The sequence below is a fragment of the Salmo salar genome, chromosome 01, assembly GCF_965601325.2.
Source record: "Salmo salar chromosome 01, fSalSal1, whole genome shotgun sequence".
In the NCBI taxonomy this organism is placed as follows: Eukaryota; Metazoa; Chordata; class Actinopteri; order Salmoniformes; family Salmonidae; genus Salmo; species Salmo salar.
In genome coordinates, this window is record NC_138291.1 from 18,203,630 (window position 1) to 18,225,127 (window position 21,498).

A 21,498-nucleotide genomic window follows, 5' to 3' on the forward strand; every position below is an offset into this window, starting at 1 on the left:
CTAACCTTTTACAATCTCCATCAGATGACACTCCTAGGACATTATGTTAGACAATGCATGCATTTTTAGTTCTATCAAGTTCATATTTATATCCAAAAACAGCGTTTTACTATGGCATTGATGTTGAGGAAATCGTTTCCCTCCAATAACCGGCAGTCAAGTCAGCGTAACAAAATTAAATAATTAAAATTAGAAAACATTGGTAAAATATTATATTGTCATTTAAAGAATTATAGATTTACATCTCTTGAACGCAATCAACTTGCCAGATTTAAAAATAACCTTACTGGGAAATCACACTTTGCAATAATCTGAGCACTGCGCCCAGAAAAATACGCGTTGCGATACAGACTAGACGTCATGTTGGGGAGATCTAAAATCGAAAATACTACGTAAATAATCCATTACCTTTGATTCTCTTCATCAGATGTCACTTCCAGGTATCACAGGTCCATAACGAATGTAGTTTTGTTCAAAAAAGTTCATCATTTATGTCCAAAAATCTCCGTCTTGTTAGCACATGATCTAAGCCAGCCGGACTTCTCGTCATGAACGAGGGGAAAAAATATATTTACGTTCGTTCAAACATGTCAAACGTTGTATAGCATGAATCATTAGGGCCTTTTTTAACCAGAACATGAATAATATTCAAGGTGGACGAATGCATACTCTTTTATAACGTATTGGAACGAGGGTACCCAACATGAACTCGCGCGCCAGGTGTCTAATGGGACATCATCGTTCCATGGCTCTTGTTCGGTCAGATCTCCCTCCAGAAGACTCAAAACACTTTGTAAAGGCTGGTGACATCTAGTGGAAGCAATAGGAAGTGCCAAAATATTCCTCAGCCCCTGTGTTTTTCAATGGGATAGGTTTAAAGGTAATACAACACATCAGGTATCCACTTCCTGTCAGAAAATGTCTCAGGGTTTTGCCTGCCAAATGAGTTCTGTTATACTCACAGACACCATTCAAACAGTTTTAGAAACTTTAGAGTGTTTTCTATCCATATATAATAAGTATATGCATATTCTAGTTACTGGGTAGGATTAGTAACCAGATTAAATCGGGTACATTTTTTTTATCCAGACGTGCAAATGCTGCCCCCTAGCCCTAACAGGTTTTAAAAACAGAAAAATGCATGTAATATCACCTGAGATGAAAATGGACGAACAAAGGGGTGTGCAATATATAAGGCTAGTGAGTGGATGTTCTGAAAGTAGTTTGAAGGTTGTAGGTCACATGACCAAGGAGCTATTGAAAATAAACATTGAAAACTAATGTGAAATAACGTGAGATGAAAATGAACAAACGAAAGTTTGTGCTACATATAAGTGGATATTCTGAAAGTAGTTTGAGTGTAAGGACAGACGCTGGGAGACGAGAAGCAAGTACAGGGAGTGAACATTTTAATAAATAACGGACATGAAACAAAACACAGACAGCGTTTGAACAGGGGAAACAAAACGGCATTAATGCTGACACTGGGATCAAACAGATATATATATATATATATATATATATAGGGGGCAATCAACGAAGTGAAGGAGTCCAGGTGAGTCCAATATTTTTACCTTTATTTAACTAGGCAAGTCAGTTAAGAACAAATTCTTATTTACAATGACAGCCTACACCGGCCAAACTTGGACGACGCTGGGCCAATTGTGCACCGCCCTATGGGACTCCCAATCACGGCCAGTTGTGATACAGTCTTGATTTTAACCAGGTTGTCTGTAGTGACTCCTCTAGCGCTGAGATGCAGTGTCTTAGACCACTGCGCCACTTGAGAGTCCAATGAAGTGCTGCTGCGTTTAATGATGGGCAGCCTGGTGCCCTCGAGCGCCAGAGAGGGGGAGCGGGAGAAGGCGTGACATTGAGGGTTGTAGGTCATATGACTAAGGAGCTATTGAAATTTGAAACTTAAAAATTAGCGTAAAATCTCAAGAGATGCAAATTGACAAACAAAAGGGTGTACATTATGAACCAAGGCACTATTGAATTAAAACAATTACAATAAATAATCAAAAATGGTGTGAGACATAAATTGACAAAAAGTGTGTGCAATATGTGTCTCTGCAATCGGGTTAACTAGAACCCGTTTTGAAAGTTTTCGTTGTGTAATGGTTAAAGAGCTATTGAAATGTTTAAAATTAGATTTGTCACTATGTTGACAGTCCCGTAAGGAAAACTACAGGCGAATATCCGTTGAATATGTATATATATTGTATATATATTGCTCTCGCTGCTGGTGATTCTCTGATCCACTCTACGCAGACGACACCATTCTGTATACTTCTGGCCCTTCTTTGGACACTGTGTTAACAACCCTCCAGACGAGCTTCAAATGCCATACAACTCTCCTTCCATGGCCTCCAACTGCTCCTAAATACAAGTAAAACTAAATGCATGCTTTTCAACCGATCGCTGCCTGCACCTGCCCGCCCGTCCAGCATCACTACTCTGGACGGTTCTGACTTAGAATATGTGGACAACTACAAATACCTAGATGTCTGGTTAGACTGTAAACTCTCCTTCCAGACTCACATCAAACATCTCCAATCCAAAGTTAAATCTAGAATTGGCTTCCTATTTCGCAACAAAGCATCCTTCACTCATGCTGCTAAACATACCCTCGTAAAACTGACCATCCTACCGATCCTCGACTTCGGCGATGTCATTTACAAAATAGCCTCCAATACCCTACTCAACAAACTGGATGCAGTCTATCACAGTGCCATCCGTTTTGTCACCAAAGCCCCACATACTACCCACCACTGCGACCTGTACGCTCTCGTTGGCTGGCCTTCGCTTCATAATTGTCGCTAAACCCACTGGCTCCAGGTCATCTACAAGACCCTGCTAGGTAAAGTCCCCCCTTATCTCCGCTCACTGGTCACCATAGCAGCACCCACCTGTAGCACGCGCTCCAGCAGGTATATCTCTCTGGTCACCCCCAAAGCCAATTCCTCCTTTGGCCGTCTCTCCTTCCAGTTCTCTGCTGCCAATGACTGGAACGAACTACAAAAATCTCTGAAACTGGAAACACTTATCTCCCTCACTAGCTTTAAGCACCAGCTGTCAGAGCAGCTCACAGATCACTGCACCTGTACATAGCCCATCTATAATTTAGCCGAAACAACTACCTCTTCCCCTACTCTATTTATTTATTTAATTTATTTTGCTCCTTTGCACCCCATTATTTCTATTTCTACTTTGCACTTTCTTCTACTACAAATCTACCATTCCAGTGTTTTACTTGCTATATTGTATTTACTTTGCCACCATGGCCTTTTTTTGCCTTTACCTCCCTTATCTCACCTAATTTGCTCACATTGTATATAGACATATTTTTCTACTGTATTATTGACTGTATGTTTGTTTTACTCCATGTGTAACTCTGTGTTGTTGTATGTTGTTGAACTGCTTTGCTTTATCTTGGCCAGGTCGCAATTGTAAATGAGAACTTGTTCTCAACTTGCCTACCTGGTTAAATAAAGGTGAAATAAAAATTTAAAAAATATCCAACTTGAAACTGTCTTTACCTCTGTCAATTCTGTCAGGCAGAAATGAGCGATCAGGAAGGTTACCGCTCACGACCTCTACAAGCCAGAATGCTGAATAAAATTATACTTTACCGGTTGTCCGCATGGTTGGTCCTTTTGCAGGTAAGAATGTGAGAATATATCCACAGGAAAGTATAATCAAACTATTCAAAGCGCTAGAAGAGCATTAAGATTCATTTCACTGAGATAAAATGTGTTATATATTTGTCTTGTCAGAAGCTATTGAACTAAGCATACTATGTAGTTGATATACAGTGGGGGGGAAAAGTATTTGATCCCCTGCTGATTTTGTACGTTTTCCCACTGACAAAGAAAGGATCAGTCTATAATTTTAATAGTAGGTTTATTTGAACAGTGAGAGACAGAATAACAACAAAAATATCCAGAAAAACGCATGTCAAAAATGTTATAAAATGATTTGCATTTTAATGAGGGAAATAAGTATTTGACCCCCTCTGCAAAACATGACTTAGTACTTGGTGGCAAAACCCTTGTTGGCAATCACAGAGGTCAGACAGTTCTTGTAGTTGGCCACCAGGTTTGCACACATCTCAGGAGGGATTTTGTCCCACACCTCTTTGCAGATCTTCTCCAAGTCATTAAGGTTTCGAGGCTGACATTCAGCAACCAGAACCTTCAGCTCCCTCCACAGATTTTCTATGGGATTAAGGTCTGGAGACTGGCTAGGCCACTCCAGGACCTAGGGACAGACGTTCCCCAACGGAACGCCTCACCAATATCCAATGGTATAGCGTGGCGCGAAATACAAATACCTCAAAAATGCAAAACCTTCAATTTCTTTCAATTTCAACATATGACTATTTTACACCATTTTAAAGACAAGACTCTCCTTTATCTAACCACATTGTCCGATTTCAAAAAGGCTTTACAACGAAAGCAAAACATTAGATTATGTCAGGAGATTACCCTCCCAAAAATAATCACACAGCCATTTTCAAAGCAAGTATATATGTCACAAAAACCAAAACCACAGCTAAATGCAGCACTAACCTTTGATGATCTTCATCATATGATACTCCTAGGACATTATGTTATACAATACATGCATGTTTTGTTGAATCAAGTTCATATTTATATCAAAAAACAGCTTTTTACATTAGCATGTGATGTTCAGAACTAGCATACCCACCGCAAACTTCCGGTGAATTTACTAAATTACTCACGATAAACGTTGACATAAAACATAACAATTATTTTAAGAATTATAGATACAGAACTCCTTTATGCAATCGCGGTGTCAGATTTTAAAATAGCTTTTCGGTGAAAGCACATTATGCAATATTCTGAGTACATAGCCCGGCCATCATGGCTAGCTAATTTGACACCCACCAAGTTTGGCCCTCACCAAACTCAGATTTTTTGGATTACCTTTGCTGTTCTTCGTCGGAATGCACTCCCAGGACTTCTACTTCAACAACAAAAGTTGTTTTGGTTCGAAATAATCCATAGTTATATCCAAATAGCTCCGTTTTGTTCGTGTGTTCAAGTCACTATCCGAAGGGTGACGCGCCGGCGCATTTCGTGACAATAAATTTCAAAATATTCCATTACCGTACTTCGAAGCATGTCAAACGCTGTTTAAAATACATTTTTATGCTATTTATCTCGTAAAATAGTGATAATATTCCAACCGGGCGACGTTGTATTCGTTCAAACACTGAAAGAAAAACATGGAGACGTCTCGTGCATGCGCGCTCCTGGTGTCATTGTTCTCAGCAGGACCACTCACAAAAACCCCTGCTGTTTTTCGCCCAGAGACTGGAGAGCTCTCATTCCACTTTATGGCGTTTTCTGAGAGCCAATGAAAGCCTTACAAAATGTCACGTTACAGCAGAGATGCTGTATTTTTGATAGAGATGCCCTAGAAGGAGAACAAATTGTCAGACAGGGCACTTCCTGAATAGAATCTTCTCAGGTTATGGCCTGCCATATGAGTTCTGTTATACTCACAGACACCATTCAAACAGTTTTAGAAACTTTAGAGTGTTGTCTATCCAAATCTACTAATTACATGCATATTCTAGTTTCTCGGCAGTAGTAACCAGATTAAATCGGGTACGTTTTTTTATCCGGCCGTGAAAATACTGCCCCCTATCCCAAACAGGTTAATGTGCTTCTTCTTGAGCCACTCCTTTGTTGCCTTGGCTGTGTGTTTTGGGTCATTGTCATGCTGGAATACCCATCCACGACCCTTTTTCCATGCCCTGGCTGAGGGAAGGAGGTTCTCACCCAAGATTTGACGGTACATGGCCCCGTCCATCGTCCCTTTGATGTGGTGAAGTTGTCCTGTCCCCTTAGCACAGGGGTCGGCAACCCAAAATGTTGAAAGAGCCATATTGGACCAAAAAAACAAAAAACAAATCTGTCTGGAGCCGCAAAAAATTAAAAGCCTTATATAAGCCTTATAATGAAGGCAACACATGCTGTAAGTGTCTATATTAGCTATTTTAGCCTACTATCAAAATGATAAGTAGGCTACAAATACATAATGAGCATTCATGATTAAACGTTTATTTTACCTGCAGCGCTTCCTGGAGAGAATGACACACCACGTGACTACTCTGCTGTACGATGGTGCTTTAAGTTTAACTTCCATTATAATATTAATGTATTAAGTTTCGTTGCATTGATGAAATTATAGAAATACAATACAGAAATCAGATTTTTGATGTCATTTTTATTTTAGGATTTGAAAAAACAACAACAAAATGTGCAACGTGCATAATAGGCCTCCTGTAATTTCAGACCTCCCCATGGAAATAAAATGCAGTCCTTTTCAATCCTCAATAATACCATACAATCCTCTTCTCTTTTCCCCCTTATCTGGGCAACAGACAGAGTGCAGTAAAACAGCAGCCTTTTGAAAAGCTAAAGTATATAACATTTAAATAATACAGTTTAAGTTCGATTTGCATTATCCTCTTCTCTTTAGTTTTCTGCAAATGTGCAAGGGTAAAATGCAGCAGCACCCTCTTCTCTTTTGACATGCACAATACAATGCAGCCATCCTCGGACCTGAGCAACAAAACACAATAATATCCCTATGTGTCATTCCAAATATATACTGACAAAAATCCGAAATCACTTTATAAAAACAGCCACTTTGTTACTAAATATGTGCCTATGACAGGATTGTGTTCTTACCCGTTTAATGTGACTTCTGTTTTCGGACATCACTGGACAGCTTCTCAACATCGGGCATGTAAGATGTAACTTTAATCTTCACGCAGGACTGCAAGCTCTCATCTGTGAGGCGGGTGCGGTATTTGGATTTTATGTAGTTCATGTTTGAGAATATCTGCTCGCACAGGTATTTTGATCCAAAGATGGATAATACTCAAAATGCATATTTCTTCATGTTCCTATAACTGTCAGGAAGAATGGAAATGTCTTTCCACGTTACTCTTTTTGTTATTTGACAACTTCTCATTACAAAGCAGACATGCAGGCAATCCTTCCGCATTGGCAATGAAAGCAAATGATTCGGTCCAAGAACTGTGGAATCCTCTGTTCTCCTCAGCTATCTTTCTCTTTTTCCCTTTGGGATCCATGGCCCATGACACACCCGCCGGTTTGTTTGCAACAGCCACCTGTCTGGCACTACGTCGAGCTGAAAGAAACGTGTGTCGCAGGCTATGACGTAAATCTTCGTTGACAGAAATGTTGTAATTAAATATTTATTATACACATTTTTACAGCATTGGATAATAAATTATATTAAAACAAAAAATATATTCACACCATCTTTTTCCATTTTCATATTTTTGAAAATGCTCCAGGGAGCCACTAGGGCGGCGCTAAAGAGCCGCATGCGGCTCTAGAGCCGCGGGTTGCCGACAACCGCCTTAGCAGAAAAACACCACCAAAGCATAATGTTTCCACCTTCATGTTTGACGGTGGGGATGGTGTTCATGGGGTTATAGGCCGCATTCCTCCTCCTCCAAACACGGCAAGTTGAGTTGATGCCAAAGACCTCCATTTTGGTCTCATCTGACCACAACACTTTCACCCAGTTGTCCTCTGAATCATTCAGATGTTCATTGGCAAACTTCAGATGGGCATGTATATGTGCTTTCTTGAGCAGGGGGACCTTGCGGGCGCTGCAGGATTTCAGTCCTTCACGGCGTAGTGTGTTACCAATTGTTTTCTTGGTGACTATGGTCCCAGTTGCCCTGAGATCATTGACAAGATCCTCCCGTGTAGTTCTGGGCTGATTCCTCACCGTTCTCATGATCATTGCAACTCCACGAGGTGAGATCTTGCATGGAGCCCCAGGCCGAGGGATATTGACAGTTCTTTTGTGTTTCTTCCATTTGCGAATAATCGCACCAACTGTTGTCACCTTCTCACCAAGCAGCTTGGCGATGGTCTTGTAGCCCATTCCAGCCTTGTGTAGGTCTACAATCTTGTCCCTGACATCCTTGGAGAGCTCTTTGGTCTTGGCCATGGTGGAGAGTTTGGAATCTGATTGATTGCTTCTGTGGACAGGTGTATTTTATACAGGTAACAAGCTGAGATTAGGAGCACTCCCTTTAAGAGTGTGCTCCTAATCTCAGCTCTTTACCTGTATAAAAGACACCTGGGAGCCAGAAATCTTTCTGATTGAGAGGGGGTCAAATACTTATTTCCCTCATTAAAATGCTAATCAATTTATAACATTTTTGACATGCGTTTTTCTGGATTTTTTTGTTGTTATTCTGTCTCTCACTGTTCAAATAAACCTACCATTAAAATTATAGACTGATCATTTCTTTGTCAGTGGGCAAACGTACAAAATCAGCAGGGGATCAAATACTTTTTTCCCTCACTGTACAACTAACCTCTCTTTCACACACACAGTGACACCCTGAGCTCTCACAGTCACTGCGACTGGGCTTCCACCCTTCTTACAGGTCTGGCCAATGTACCGTTACACTAGGGTTTTACCCTCCACAGGACTACCCTGTTCAGGACTTCCCCTCTCTCTATGAGATTTTACCCTCCACAGGCTTTCTGCTCAGGACTTATCTGTGAGATTTTACTCTCCACAGATCTATTCTGCTCGGGACTTACTCTTGAAATTTTATATCAGCCTGGATCTCGCAGAGGAAAACCTCCACTTGGGTCCTATACTTATGGAACCTACCCTACACCATAGTTTTATCTGGATCTCGCAGAGGAAAACTTCCACTCGGAACCTATCCTCATGGAACCTACCCTACACCAGTTGTTAAACAATGGGCCTACCGAATTAAACTCATGCTCTCCAGGTCCGTATCCTATAATTGTTCAGCCTATGATTCTCATCTCCCCAAGATGTCAAAATGAGTGGAAACAGGTATAGGAATTCGCCTACCTTGTTTGTTGCCAGCTCTGCTCCACTGATCTGGACTCTTTGGTTTGACTACAAATCATGGTGAACCCTCCTCGCAGCGCTATCTTTTAGGTTCTAATTTTGAGTAAATAACTCACGGACACTGGAGAAGCTTAACCAAGTTTAATTCTTCCCAAAGGGTCGATACAGCTGTAATTCAAACACAGACATGGCTTCCCCCGTGGTAGTATTCATTCCCCACTTTGGGTGGAGTCTCCTCCTTATCGCTAAACATTGCATCATTATTGCTGAGCAGGGAGCTGAGTGATATGATCCTTCAACAGTTTCTCCCCTTATCAGTACTGCCACATGTGATCGTGTTCCCTGCACTCAGCCCCTCCCAAACTTCATTATGGCACCCCTCATGTCTCTTTTGTAACTAATGTTCCTATAATTCTGAGTATAACAATGTTCCAAGTTTAACCCCAAATCCAACACCAGGACAAAAATAGTAAACCCCATCAATGCTCCAAATGTGGGAGAGGGTTCACCAAAATTGTTTTTTTTCAAAAAACATCAGGAATCCCATGTTGAAGAGTGGCCTTACCACTGCTCTCTGTGTATGACGGGTTTCATTTCAGCGTTACGCTTTAAGGTACATCAGCAAAACTATGCAAAAGAGGCGCGTTCTCAAAAAGTGTGCGCGTTCTCAGTTTAAGAAGGAATATTATGAGAAAACATAACCCACAGAGGTCATAAATGCCCTGACTGTAGGACGGAGTTCAATTTATTAAGTGAATTTCAAACTCACCAGCATCAAGTACATAAAGAAAGGAGTCTTCACAATTTTTTTCAGTGTGGTTATACTGCCATGAATGCATAAAGAAGCACCAGCAAATTCATACAGGTGAAAAGCCGTCCGTCTGCTCAACCTTGGAGAAGAGCTCTGTCGAATCAGAAGTCCCGAAAACAGACCAGCGAAGTCGTACAGAGGAGAAGCCTTTCTCCTGCTCTGACTGTGGGAGAGGCTGGCTATAAGTCGTCATTAAGCCTAGAGCTACACCGACGAAAAATGCATAAAGGAGAAAAGCCTTATGTGGGGAGTGTTTCATGACACTGTGACGCCTAGAGGCACATCAGTGACTACTGAGCCACACCTCAAAACCTCATGGAATTGTGGGTGTTGAGACACAAGAGGATTTTAACGGGTGTCGTCGTAATGAGACCAAGGTGCAGCGGAGGATGTGTGTTCATCTTAGATATTTAATGAAAAAAGGAGAACACTATACAAAAATAAACCAAAGACGACAGCAAAACAGTCCCGTCAGGAAAAACTCTCAACAGAAAACAGTAGACAGAAACAATCACCCACAAAAACCCAAAGGAAAAACAGGCTACATATGTGTGACTCCCAATCAGCAACAACAAACTACAGCTGTGCCTGATTGGAAGCCACACGGCCAAAATCAACGAAACAAACCAACCTAGAAAAAAGAACATAGAATGCCCACCCAATGTAACACCCTGGCCTAACCAAAATAAAGAAGAAAAACCCCTCTCTATGGCCAGGGCGTTACAGTACCCCCCCCCCCCCCCCCAAAGGTGCGGACTCCGGCCGCAAAACCTGACTCTGAAGGGGAGGGTCCGGGTGGGCCTTCTTACGGCGGCGGCTCAGGTGCGGGACGTGGCCTCCGCTCCACCCTCAGCGTTGCCCACTTAGGTGGCGCCCCTGGCCGCGCCGGAGCACTGGTGGGCGACCCTGACTGCGCCCGGCTGGCGTGCGACCCTGGCTGCGCCCGGCTGGCGGGCGTCCCTGGCTGCGCCCGGCTGGCGGGCGCCCCTGGCTGCGTGTCGCGCTGCATGAGGCAAATGGTGGTCACACCAGATACTGACTGGTTTTTGGATCCACGCCCCTACACATGATTGTAGCTAGGAATTATGGGTGCAACAGCTGGCATTAGCATAGAGGCAGGCTTTCCATTAATTATACTGAACAAAAATATAAACGCAACATATTACAGTTCATAAGAAAATCAGTCAATTTAAATAAATTCACTAGGCCCTAATCTATGAATTTCACGGATGCAAAACTGAAAGCGCGAACCATCGCATTTAACCACATTTAAGCGTGTTAACCCTCGCAAGATTGCCGGCCCAGACGGCATCCCTAGCCGCGTCCTCAGAGAATGCATAAACCAGTTGGCTGGAGTGTTTACGATCATATTCAATCTCTCCCTATCACAGTATGTTGTCCCCACATGCTTCAAGATGGCCACCATTGTTCCTGTACCCAAGAAAGCAAAGGTAACTGAACTAAATGACTATCGCCCCGTAGCACTCACTTCTGTCATCATCAACTGCTTTGAGAGACTAGTGAAGGATCATATCACTTCTACCTTACCTGACACCCTAGACCCTCTTCAATTTGCTCACCACCCCAATAGATCCACAGACAATGCAATCGCCATCGCACTGCACACTGCCCTATCCCATCTGGACAAGAGAAACACCTTTGTAAGAATGCTGTTCATTGACTCTAGCATAGCATTCAACACCATAGTACCCTCCAAGTTCATCGTTAAGCTCGAGGCCCTGGTTCTGAATCCCGCCCTATACAACTGGGTCCTGGACTTCCTGATGGGCCGCCCCCAGGTGGTGAAGGTAGGAAATAACACTTCCACTTCGCTGATCCTTAACACTGGGGCCCTACAAGGATGCATGCTCATCCCCCTCCTGTACTCCCTGTTCACCCATGACTGCGTGGCCACGCACATCTCCAACTCGATCATCAAGTACAGACGACACAACAGTAGTAGGCTTAATTACCAACAATGATGAGACAGCCTACAGGGAGGAGGTGAGGGCCTTGGGAGTGTGGTGCCAGGAAAATAACGTCTCACCCAATGTCAACTAAACTAAGGAGCAGATTGTGGACTAAAGGAAACAGCAGAGGGAACACCCCCTATCCATATCGACGGGACCGAAAGCTTTAAGTTCTTCGGCGTACATATCAATGACAAACTGAAATGGTCCACCCACACAGACAGTGTAGTGAAGAAGGCGTAACAGCGCTTCTTCAACCTCAGGAGGCTGAAGAAATGTGTCTTGGCCCCTAAAACCCTCACAAACTTTTACAGATGCACAATTGAGAGCATCCTGTCAAGCTGTATCACTGCCTGGTATGGCAACTGCACCGCCCGCAACCGCAGGGCTCTCCAGAGGGTGGTGCGGTCTGCCCAACGCATCACCGGGGGCAAGCTACCTGCCCTCCAGGACACCTACAGTACCCGATGTTACAGGAGGGCCAAAAAGATCATCAAGGACAACAACCACCCGAGCCACTGCCTGTTCACCCCGCTATCATTCAGAAGGCGAGGCAAGGTCAGTACAGGTGTATCAAAGCTGGGACCCGAGAGACTGAAAAACTGCTTCTATCTCAAGGCCATCAGACTGTTAAATAGCCATCACTAGCACATTAGAGGCTGCTGCCCTATATACATAGACTTGAAATCACTGGTGTGATGCACGTCATAGAGAGGAGACCAAAGTTCAGCGTGGTAAGTGCTCATGATTACATTTTATTATTACTCAGAACACTAAACAAAATAACAAACAAAGGAAAAACGAACGTCACGTTCTGCAGGCTTTCACTGAGCTGACAAAAACAAGATCCCACAACTGAAGATGGGAAAAAGGGCTGCCTAAGTATGATTCCCAATCAGAGACAACGATAGACAGCTGCCTCTGATTGGAAACCATACTCGGCTAAAACAACAAAAACTAGATTGTCCACCCCACCGCACACCCTGACCTAACCAAACTAGAACAAATAAAACGTCTCTCTAAGGTCAGGGCGTGACAACTGGCCACTTTAATAATGGAACACTAGTCACTTTAATAATGTTTACATATTTTGCATTACTCATCTCATATGTATATACTGTATTCTGTCCTATTCTACTGTATCTTAGTCTATGCCACTCTGACATCGCTCGTCCAAATATTTATATATTCTTAATTCCATTCCTTTACTTTAGATTGTGTATATTGTTAGATATTACTGCACTGTTGGAGCTGGAAACACAAGCATTTCGCTACATCTGCAATAACATCTGCTAAACATGTATATATGACAAATAGAATTTGATTTGATTTGACTGGGAATACAGGTATGCATCTGTTGGTCACAGATAGCTCCAGCATTAGGTTTGGTAAAATAAATCCCCAATTGTAAGAACCCTATTTTACTATGACATCACATTGTAAACAATGAGCCTAACAGATTATCATTGTACATTGCCAAAACTGAACTGTTTTGTAGATGTTTTTGTTGATTTGATTTTCACATTAATGTATTCTTGCAAACCTAATAGGTAAGTTTTACCCAAGGTTTCACTCGAGAATTGGAAGATAAATCGTTGAGCTAGCCGCTTGTCACGTCCTGACCAGTGAAAAGGGTCATTTTGCCATAGTAGAATGGTCAGGGCGTGGCAGGGGGGTTGTTTTGTGTGTTTTGGGGTTGGTTTGTTTCTAGGGGAATTTGTTCTAGTTTTCTGTTTCTATGTTTCATTTTCCATGTGTGGCCGAGTATGGTTTCCAATCAGAGGCAGGTGTCTTTCGTTGTCTCTGATTGGAAGCCATACTTAGGCAGCCTGTTTTTCTTTGGGTTTTCTGGGTGGTTGCTTTCTGTTTAGTATGTTAGGATACCTGACAGAACTGTTTGGCTGTCGTTTGTTTTTCTTTGTGAAGTGCTTTTTTTTAATTCAAAAATAAAAGATGAGCACTCAACACGCTGCGCCTTGGTCTGTTCACTACGACACCTGTGACAGCCGCTAGTATTTACCTCCCTTTCGAAAGTGTCAAGCAGTGATGTAATAGTGAAAAATGTTGTTGCTTTTTATAATGCAAAATCTTCTCATTCTCTCAGGAGGAACCAAGGACCATCGACATGGAAAAAGAAGAAGAACAAAAGGGAGAAGAAGAATGCTAATAAAAGGAAAATATGGCTGTCTCGAATGTGGGAAGCCAGGTTAAAAGACAGCAGATTACCCACACGGGAAAGCAGCCTTACCACTGCTCTATGTCAAATCAAATCAAATTTTATTTGTCACATGAGCTGAATACAACAGTAAAATGCTTAATTACAAGCCCTTAACGAACAGTGCAGTTTTAAGAAAATACGCACTACCCTCTAGTGTCTTGCGGTCGGAGGCCGAGCAGTTGCCATACCAGGCAGTGATGCAACCCGTCAGGATGCTCTCGATGGTGCAGCTGTAGAACCTTTTGAGGATCTGAGGACCCATGCCAAATCTTCTCAGTCTCCTGAGGGGGAATAGGTTTTGTCGTGCCCTCTTCACGACTGTCTTGGTGTGTTTGGACCATGTTAGTTTGTTGGTGATGTGGACACCAAGGAACTTGAAGCTTTCAACCTGCTCCGCTACAGACCCGTCGGTGAGAATGGGGGCGTGCTCGCTCCTCCTTTTCCTGTAGTCCACAATCATCTCCTTTGACGTGATCACGTTGAGGGAGAGATTGTGGTCCTGGCACCACACTGTGAGGTCTCTGACCTCCTCCCTATAGGTTGTCTCGTTGCTGTCGGTGATCATAATGATGGTGTTGGAGTCATGCCTGGCCGTGCAGTCATGAGTGAACAGGGAGTACACGAGGGGACTGAGCACGCACCCCTGCGGGGCCCCCGTATTGAGGATCAGCGGGGCGGATGAGTTTTTACCTACCCTTACCACCTGGGGGCGGCCCGTCAGGAAGTTCAGGATCCAGTTGCAGAGGGAGATGTTTAGTCCCAGGGACCTTAGCTTAGTGATGAGCTTTGAGGGCACTATAGTGTTGAATGCTGAGCTGTAGTCAATGAATAGCATTCTCACATAGGTGTTCCTTTTGTCCAGGAGTGAAAGGGCAGTGTGGAGTGCAATAGAGATTGCATCATCTGTGGATATGTTGGTGCGGTATGCAAATTGGAGTGGGTCTAGGGTTTCTGGGATAATGGTGTTGATGTGAGCCATGACCAGCCTTTCTTATAAGCTTCCTGGTTAGTGTCCCGCTCTTTGAAAGTGGCAGCTCTACCCTTTAGCTCGGTGCGGATGTTGCCTGTAATCCATGGCATCTGTTTGGGGTATGTACTGTACGTACAGTCACTGTGGGGACAACGTCATCAATGCACTTATTGATGAAGCCAGTGACTGATGTGGCGTACTCCTCAATGCCATCGGAAGAGTCCCGGAACATATTCCAGTCTGTGCTAGCAAAACAGTCCTGTAGTTTAGCATCTGCTTCCTCTGACCACTTTTTTATTGATCGAGTCACTGGTGCTTCCTGCTTTAATATTTGCTTGTAAGAAGGAATCGGGGATAGAATTATGGTCAGATTTGCCAAATGGAGGGCAAGGGAGAGCTTTCTATGCATCTCTGTGTGTGGATTAAAGGTGGTCTAGAGATTTTTTCCCTCTAGCATGTGTCCAAAGACTTTCAAAACAGCCAATTACATAAAGTTACAAAAACGACGACATACAGGAGAGAACTGTTACCCCAGCTCTCATTGTGGGAAGTGATGCCCCACTTCACAAGGCCTGAAAAGTCATGAGAAGACCCACACCCAACTGAAGAAGAGCTATAAATGCTGTAGGATGAAGTTTCATACATTAAAAAGATTACAAGTACACCAGAAACGACATGAAGGAAAGAAGCCTTACTCCTGCCTTGAGTGTAGGGAGAGTTACACCTCGCCACACTACCTATTCTGTTGAAGTCGGAAGTTTACATACACCTTTGCCAAATACATTTAAACTCCTTTTTTCACAATTCCTGACATTTAGTCCGAGTAAAAAATCCCTGTCTTAGGTCAGTTAGGATCACCACTTTATTTTAAGAATGTGAAATGTCAGAATAATAGTAGAGAGAATGATTTATTTCAGCTTTTATTTATTTCGTCACATTCCCAGTGGGTCAGAAGTTTACATACACTCAATTAGTATTTGGTAGAATTGCCTTTAAATTGTTTAACTTGGGTCAAACTTTTCGGGTAGACTTCCACAAGCTTCCCACAATAAGTTGGGTGAATTTTGGCCCATTTCTCCTGACAGAGCTGATGTAATGGAGTCAGGTTTGTAGGCCTCCTTGCTCGCACACACTTTTTCAGTTCTGCCCACAAATGTTTTATAGGATTGAGGTCAGGGCTTTGTGATGGCTACTCCAATACCTTGACTTTGATGTCCTTAAGCCATTTTGCCACAACTTTGGAAGTATGCTTGGGGTCATTGTCCATTTGGAAGACCCATTTGCGATAAAGTTTTAACTTCCTGACTGATGTCTTGAGATGTTGCTTCAATATATCCACATCATTTTCATTTTCCTACCTCATGATGCCATCTATTTTGGGAAGTGCACCAGTCCCTCGTGTAGCAAAGCACCCCCACAACATGATGCTGCCACCCCGTGCTTCACGGTTGGGATGGTGTTTTTCGGCTTGCAAGCATCCCCCTTTTTCCTCCAAACAAAACAATGGTCATTATGGCCAAACAGTTCTATTTTTGTTTCATCAGACCAGAGGACATTTCTCCAAAAAATACGATCTTTGTCCCCATGTGCAGTTGCAAACCGTAGTCTGGCTTTTTTATGACGGTTTTGGAGCAGTGGCTTCTTCCTTGCTGAGCAGTCTTTCAGCTTATGTCAATATAGGACTCGTTTTACTGTGGATACTTTTGTACCTGTTTCCTCCAGCATCTTTACAAGGTCCTTTGCTGTTGTTCTGGGATTGATTTGCACTTTTCGCACCAAAGTACGTTCATCTCTAGGAGACAGAACGCATCTCCTTCCTGAGCGGTATGACAGCTGCGTGGTCCCATGGTGTTTATATGTACTATTGTTTGTACAGATGAACGTGGTACCTTCAGCCGTTTGGAAATTGCTCCCAAGGATGAACCAGACTTGTGGAGGTCTACAATTGTTTTTCTGAGGTCTTGGCTGATTTCGTTTGATTTTCCCATGATGTCAAGCAAAGAAGCACTGAGTTTGAAGGTAGGCCTTGAAATACATCCACAGGTACACCTCCAATTGACTTAAATGATGTCAATTAGCCTATCAGAAGCTTCTAAAGCCATGACATAATTTTCTGGAATTGTCCAAGCTGTTTAAAGGCACAGTCAACTTAGTGTATGTAAACTTCTGAACCACTGGAATTGTGATACAGTGAATTATAAGTGAAATAATCTGTCTGTAAACAATTGTTGGAAAAATGACTTGTGTCGTGCACAAAGTAGATGTCCTAACCAACTTGCCAAAACTATAGTTTGTTAACAAGAAATTTGTGGAGTGGTTGAAAAATGAGTTTTAATGACTCCAACCTAAGTGTATGTAAACTTCCGACTTAAATGTACTATTAGAATCCATAGCACTTATTTGACTTGTTAAGCAAGTTTTTACTCCTGAACTTATTTAGGCTTGCCATAACGAATGGGTTGAATACTTTTTGACTCCAGACATTTCAGCTTAAATTATTATTTTATTTTCTAAAAACATATTTCCACTTTGACGTTATGGGGTGTTGTGTGTGGGTGTGTGGGCCAGTGACACAAAATCTCAATGTTATCCATTTTAAATTCAGACTGTAACAACAAAATGTGGGAAAAGTCAAGGGGTGTGAATACTTTCTAAATGCCAGAATGGTCACATCAGTGCATCCCATAGAGATAGATGGAGAACACTACTTGGAAATAACCCATAGTTTGTATAGAGATTGCCATTGATGGCTTCCAACCTTTTTAAAGTAGTCAACTGGGTGGGAGTTCTATGGGTTAAGGAAAGATCACATGATTCCATCCAGGTCATCAGGAAGAAACAGCCAATTAATTATACTTGTGAGGAGGTCAGAGACCTGGCCGTGTGGTGCCAGGACAACAACCTCTCCCTCAAAGTGATCAAGACAAAGGAGATGATTGTGGACTACAGGAAAAAGAGGACCGAGCACACCCCCATTCTCATCGACGGGGCTGCAGTGGAGCAGGCTGAGAGCTTCAAGTTCCTTGGTGTCCACATCACCAACAAACTAACATGGTCCAAGCACACCAAGACAGTCGTGAAGAGGGCACGACAAAACCTATTCCCCCTCAGGAGACTGAAAAGATTTGGCATGGGTCCTCAGATCCTCAAAAGGTTCTACAGCTGCACCATCGAGAGCATCCTGACTGGATGCATCACTGCCTGGTATGGCAACTGCTCGGCCTCCGACCGCAAGGCACTACAGAGGGTAGTGCGAACGGCCCAGTACATCACTGGGGCCAAGCTTCCTGCCATCCAGGACTTCTATACCAGACTGTTCTCTCTGCTACCGCACGGCAAGCGGTACCGGAGCGCCAAGTCTAGGTCCAAGAGGCTTCTAAACAGCTTCTACCCCCAAGCCATTAGACTCCTGAACACCTAATCAAATGGCTACCCAACTATTTGCATTGCCTCTCCCCCTCTTTTACACCGCTGCTACTCTCTGTTGTTATCATCTATGCATTGTCACTTTAATAACTCTACCTACATGTACATATTACCTCAACTAACCGGTTCCCCCGCATATTGACTCTGTACCGGTACCCCCCTGTATATAGTCTCGCTATTGTTATTTTAATGCTGCTATTTAATTACTTGTTACTTTATTTCTTATTCTTATCCGTTTTTTTTTTTTTTTTTACTGCATTGTTGGTTAGGGGCTCTTAAGTAAGAATTTCACTGTAAGGTCTACACCTGTTGTATTTGGCGCATGTGACTAATAAAATTTGATTTGATTTGACATTCAATAACTGCAGGTGGCAGTAAGTGGCAGTAAGTTCAGACAACATACTCCATGTGGCAGTATGCATCTTTTCAGTTTGTTTACCAACTCATAGCAGTGTTAGATGAGCAAAATGGAATACTTAAAAATGGAGCTGGCCTCAATGGCGCTGCCCGTGCTCTCACAGATGCCATAATGAGACAGATACAAAGCTGAGTCTATGGTGCATCCTTGACATTAACATCTAAAACCAGATAGAAATGATAATGATATATTTTTAAATAACTGCCCTTTTTCTGGCACGCAAATTGCTTTGATTAACAAATCAGTCCTAAAGCAAATCCCGATATAGCCCTGGAACAAAATTATTTCCCACTGTGGCAGTGGCGTGTATTCATGGATGCCAAGGGAGGCCAGGCTTCCCCAAAGAATTGACCAAGACAAAAACATAAAATAATGTATCTTTCGTCTCTCTGTGTTTTCATAATTTTCCTTCAATTCGCAAGAGGCTGAATGTATATGGGATTATAATGATGACAGAACTACCTGAGTTTATTTTTTTATTTCGTGGTTGCACATTGAGATTCGTGGTTGCAAGTACGATTCGCAAATGTGTAATTTAATTTCGCAAGCTTGTATCATGATGTGTGAAAGATTTAACAACAGTCGCAAACTTGTGACATTTCAATACATTCAATAAGATTTGCAAACATAATTTATTTTCAGAATTATTGCAAGTCCATTTATGGCTATCAATATTGTTGTTTGAATCAAAAATACACTTGCAGATTTTGAATCTGCACACGCTCTATCACTGTCACATGCTGTAACAAGAGCCTGGATGGTGACACATCTGCTTCAAGTTGCCTGACTGAATACGTGGGCTGTCGTAGAAATATTCGTCCAATAATATTTCTCAGATACCGGAACTTGTGAATTCAAGGTAGACTTTATTACAAAGTAACAAGCCGAGCTGGTCCATGGATCAACTGTCTTCCCAGCCTCGGCACACTCCTTGTATACAGTTTTCATCCTTACATCACATACATAGTTACTCCTCTTTATGTTAATGATCAACTCTTTTTGGCTTCGCGCCACTATTGTTTGAGGTGGGGGTTTTCCCGCCTCTACAAATCATTTAACACTCTACAAATCATTGAACCGATTATATTGGTGGCGCAACTGTGACAGTTTGGTAAAAAAAAATAATAGGGGCCTTTCCAGGCTGCAGTCACAAGTACAATCATTATTTAGATCATATCAGCACCCAACAGGCTATAGTCATAAGTACATTCATTCTATTGATTCTGACACTTCTTATCCAGGCATGCATCTGGATTACAATGTGTGTCTATGTAACGGTCTTCGTCGTCCTAGGATGAAGGGGAAGAGAAATCAGACCAAAATGCAGCGTGGTAAGTGTTCGTCATTTTCATGTTAAAACTGAACACTAATGCGACAAGCAAACAAAAGAACAACCGAACAGTTCTGTCAGGTGCAAAACACTAAACAGAAATTAACCACCCACAAAACCCAAAGGAAAACAGGCTGCCTGAGTATGGCTCCCAATCAGCAACAACGATATACAGCTGTCCCTGATTGAGAGACATACCCGGCCGAAACAAAGAAATACCAAACATAGAAAAAAGGACATAGAATGCCCACCCCAACTCACGCCCTGACCAACCAAAATAGAGACATAAAAGGATCTCTAAGGTCAGGGCGTGACAGTCTATTTATTTTGTATATTGGCTTTTCTTATGCTATACAGGTGTGGTTACAGGTTCCTTTAAAGCTTTTAATGATTCTGTTTTATTACATTAATATTTCACAATATGCTACTGAAAAATCGCCATAGGCCTTCAGTGGTACCTTCCCCTTTGTTGACTGCAAGAGTCTCCTTATCTCTGTCTAGTAGCCATTTAAGATGTATGTAACAACTCAAATATTTACATCAGTTATTTTTCAGAGCTGATCTGATTGGTCAAAATACCAACTCGTGAAAAAAATATCAGAATTGGGCTGCCAGTCTAAACGCAGCCTATTTGTCCTATTCTTCAGTCTTGTTTGGGATATATATTTCACTTGGCATACCTGTGTGACGTCTTATATACATGAATACAAATGTATTCACCCTAGATATGAGACGTTCATTGATTTTAAACCTTTTTGAATCATAAGCTCTGTATTTTCTTGATGGAGAAAGTCTGCATGTTGTCAGATGTAGTTAGTAAAAATAACATTTTTTACAAGAGTAGTTTATTTTTTATAGCCTTGATCGTTGCATCCTTCCTCAGGGAACTGTCTGCTGATAGCTGACAACATGGTGGCAGTTTTGCTATAGTGCTCCAGACTTCCATGGCCGAGGCTCCTCTGGTTTTGACCTTTTGCCTGTCCACGACCCTTCTCTTGCCTACCCTTTTGGAATATAATACATATCAAACACTCTGAATCTGGGTCTTGCCCTGAGCCCTTAAAATTAGGCCATATATTTTTGTTATTGTGAAAGATGCTGTTAAGTCTCATAGCCTACCTCAGTCTGTTATTAAGTTATTTTATATAGGCCTATGCTTGGAAATAAATATACTACAACTAAACCCTCTTGTGAAGTCAAATTAAAAGGAAGATTATTGTTTAAATGAATTACTTTACTGGTGTAGGTGTTCTCCATCTGTTGCTCTGCAACACTTGCATAAGTTAGCTATATTTTCAGCACCTCCTATTGATTGCGAACCACTGCCTCACACGCAGAAGAAAGATATAAACAGTTTACTTTCTCGCGATGTTTATTTCTGGCCCTTTGACGTTTGCGTGATTTTGTGAAGCAAGTGATGCGCAGTAGCTCTTACG

At 42.3% G+C, this 21,498-nt stretch overlaps 1 long non-coding RNA gene across 1 annotated transcript; it reads right to left on the bottom strand.

The window, feature by feature from the left end:
- Positions 1–1,556: 1,556 nt before the first annotated feature.
- Positions 1,557–8,075, bottom strand: LOC145864042 (uncharacterized). The gene is made up of 2 exons (XR_014382625.1): positions 6,729–8,075; positions 1,557–6,599 (listed from the first exon to the last, which is right to left on the bottom strand). It is a non-coding gene; the product is annotated as an uncharacterized LOC145864042 (long non-coding RNA).
- Between the last annotated feature and the right edge of the window lie 13,423 nt (positions 8,076–21,498).